The following is a 3824-nucleotide window of genomic DNA, read 5'->3' as shown; positions in this document are numbered from 1 at the left end:
TCGGAACCGGAAGAAGAATCGGAACCGGAAGAAGAATCGGAACCGGAAGAAGAAATAGAACCGGTGGGGGAAATAATAAAACAGTTAAGTAAAAGAGAATCCTCAACCAACCGACCAAGGTTAATTATGGTCAATGGTGTTTCCGCCAAGGAAGCAAAATATTGGGAGGATTACCAATTCTCCGATGAATCGGATTCCGAAGAGAATTCCGATGATGTTATAGAAATTACCCCAACTGAATTTAAAAAGGCAAAAGAAAATAATAAGGGAAAGGGCATAAAAATAGAGAAATCTAATTCCAACCCCGATGAACTTTATATGTATCGTCAACCCCCGAAGTCCTTAAGTTGTAACAATGACCCGGGAACCTCTAAACCACCAGGTTTTTCTAAACCAATGTGGACAACGACGGCTCGTATTAGGGGAACATCATATATCCCTAGAAACTTGGCAAAACAAACCAAAACCGAACAAGAAGAAACGAGCGAGTCGGAATAAGATAGTTGTATTCGTGTGGTGTAATATATGTAATATAGTGTGCTTATGCTTTATGATATATGTAAAAATTGCTTGTATTAATAAGTATTTTTTTTATGAATCTAACTCTTGTCTATTTTACAGTATAAAAACACAAAATGGATAGACAACCCAATATTTTAAGAGACCTACCCGGAGACATGATTGATGAAATCTTGTCTAGAGTCGGTCAGAATTCCTCAGCACAACTATTTAAGGCGAGATCAGTTTGTAAGACATTCGAAGAACATTCCAAGAATGCCTTGGTTTATAAAAGGCTTTCGTTCGAAAGATGGGGGATATCACATTGGGAAATCCATAAGTTACGATGTGTTTACTTTGACGCATATATTGCGGGGAATCCAAATGCTATTTTACGCAACGGGTAAAGAAATTATTTTGACTCAGTATATCCGAATATAGGACTTCGTGATTTAGAAAAAGCGGCTAACATGCAACATAAAGAAGCATGTTATGCTTACGGGATAGTAATGTTCGCTTCTCACCAAAGTGAGAACAAGAACATCGGGCTACAACTATTAAACAAAACGTTCCCACAAGTGACGGAGTCGGTAATTGGGGTAAGAAATGAGGTTTTTAGGTTATTACGAGACTGTTGGTCATTACGTAACCCTCGTCCCTTTGACGACGTTACAACATGCTATCTTATCAACGGCCATAACGGTTATGTTCCATAAGACCAAGGATGGGAAGTAGTCCTAGTAAAACTAGAATGCATGACTTGTTTCTGGACGTATGAATTACGTGTCTTTATTGCCTTTGCTGAACGACTTGTGTACTAGCTAGAATTATCTTCACAACTATCTTGTATCAAATTTATTGTGTGCTATATTTCATGCTTTATGTAAAATAAGCGGTATTGTAAGTTTGTAAAATATTGTATAAAAGTTTGAACGCGAAATATTATTACAATCAGTTTTTCATATAGAATTGTAGTAGTTGAATTGTATATTACCTACTAAGTATGAACTTAACGGGTAGGTACTACCCGAATTTAAACGTATAAAACGCTAATATGAAGAAAAAGATTTTATAAATGAGTTCATATTATGCTACGAAATACTATTAACTACTCTTAATATTCTGTATGATTAACTTGTTCCATTTGACTATTTTGAAGGAAATGGCACCGACTACTCGACACACCGTGAATATGAATGAAGAGGAATTCCGTACTTTTCTAGCTTCAAACATAGCCGCAGTACAGGCTGCGCTACATACCAACAATAACCTTGGATCTGGCAGTACAGGAAATCATGTAGGATGCACCTACAAAGAATTCACTGCCTGCAAACCTTTGGAATTTGATGGAACCGAAGGACCCATCGGATTGAAACGGTGGACCGAGAAGGTCGAATCGGTGTTTGCCATAAGTAACTGTACTGAAGAGGATAAAGTGAAGTACGCTACGCATACCTTCACAGGTTCTGCGTTAACATGGTGGAATACCTATCTAGAGCAAGTGGGACAAGATGATGCGTACGCACTACCGTGGTCAGCATTCAAGCACTTGATGAACGAGAAGTACCGTCCCAGAACCGAGGTCAATAAGCTCAAGACAGAACTTAGAGGGCTACGAACCCAAGGATTTGATATTACCACGTGAGAAAGACGATTCACAGAATTGTGCCTATTGTGTCCGGGAGCATTCGAAGATGAGGAAGAGAAGATCGACGTGTTTGTGAAAGGATTACCGGAAAGAATCCAAGAAGATATAAGTTCACACGAGCCCGCCTCCATACAACAGGCATGTAGAATGGCTCACAAACTAGTGAACCAGATTGAAGAAAGAATTAAAGAACAGACTGCTGAAGAGGCCAATGTGAAGCAAGTCAAAAGAAAGTGGGAGGAAAACGGTGATAAGAATCACCAATACAACAACAACAGCAATTACAACAATAATCGCAACAATTATCCCAACAATCGCAACTACAACAAACGGCCCAACAACAACAACAACAACAACAACAACAGCAACTACAACAATCATCCCAACAACAATAATAACCGCAACAACAACAACAATCAGAAGCAGCTATGCCAAAGGTGTGAAAAGTATCACTCGGGGTTCTGCACTAAATTTTGCAACAAGTGTAAAAGAAATGGTCATAGCGCGGTGAAGTGTGAGGTCTACGGACCAGGGGTTAATAGAACGAAAGGAACAAATGGTGTCGGAACGAGTAATGGCCGAGCAAGTAGTGTCGGAGCAAGTTATGCCAATGTAGTTTGTTATAAATGTGGAAAACTGAGCCACATTATTAGAAATTGCCCGAACCAGGAGAACACGAATGGACAAGGCCGCGGAAGAGTTTTCAATATTAATGCGGCAGAGGCACAGGAAGACCCGGAGCTTGTTACGGGTACGTTTCTTATTAACAATAAATCTGCTTACGTTTTATTTGATTCGGGTGCGGATAGAAGCTATATGAGTAGAGATTTTTGTGCTAAATTAAGTTGTCCATTGACGCCTTTGGATAGTAAATTTTTACTCGAATTAGCAAATGGTAAATTAATTTTAGCAGATAATATATGTCGGAATCGAGAAATTAAACTGGTTAGCGAAACATTTAAGATTGATTTGATACCAGTAGAGTTAGGGAGTTTTGATGTGATAATCGGTATCGACTGGTTGAAAGAAGTGAAAGCAGAGATCGTTTGTTACAAAAATTCAATTCGCATTATACGAGAAAAAGGAAAACCCTTAATGGTGTACGGAGAAAAGGGCAACACGAAGCTACATATTATTAGTAATTTGAAGGCACAAAAACTAATAAGAAAAGGTTGCTATGCTGTTCTAGCACACGTCGAGAAAGTACAAACAGAAGAAAAGAGCATCAATGATGTTCCCATTGCAAAAGAATTTCCCGATGTATTTCCGAAAGAATTACCGGGATTACCCCCACAGCGATCCGTTGAATTTCAAATAGATCTTGTACCAGGAGCTGCACCAATAGCTCATGCTCCTTACAGACTCGCACCCAGCGAGATGAAAGAACTGCAAAGCCAATTACATGAACTTTTAGAGCGTGGTTTCATTCGACCAAGCACATCACCGTGGGGAGCTCCTGTTTTGTTTGTCAAGAAGAAAGATGGTACATTCAGGTTGTGTATCGACTACCGAGAGTTGAACAAAATTACCATCAAGAACCGCTACCCACTACCGAGAATCGACGACTTATTTGATCAACTACAAGGCTCGTCTGTTTATTCAAAGACTGACTTACGTTCCGGGTATCATCAAATGCGGGTGAAAGAAGATGATATTCCAAAGACTGCTTTTAGAACAT

The sequence above is a fragment of the Rutidosis leptorrhynchoides genome, chromosome 1 (assembly GCF_046630445.1).
Source record: "Rutidosis leptorrhynchoides isolate AG116_Rl617_1_P2 chromosome 1, CSIRO_AGI_Rlap_v1, whole genome shotgun sequence".
In the NCBI taxonomy this organism is placed as follows: domain Eukaryota; kingdom Viridiplantae; phylum Streptophyta; class Magnoliopsida; order Asterales; family Asteraceae; genus Rutidosis; species Rutidosis leptorrhynchoides.
This window is presented reverse-complemented; position numbering follows the sequence as displayed.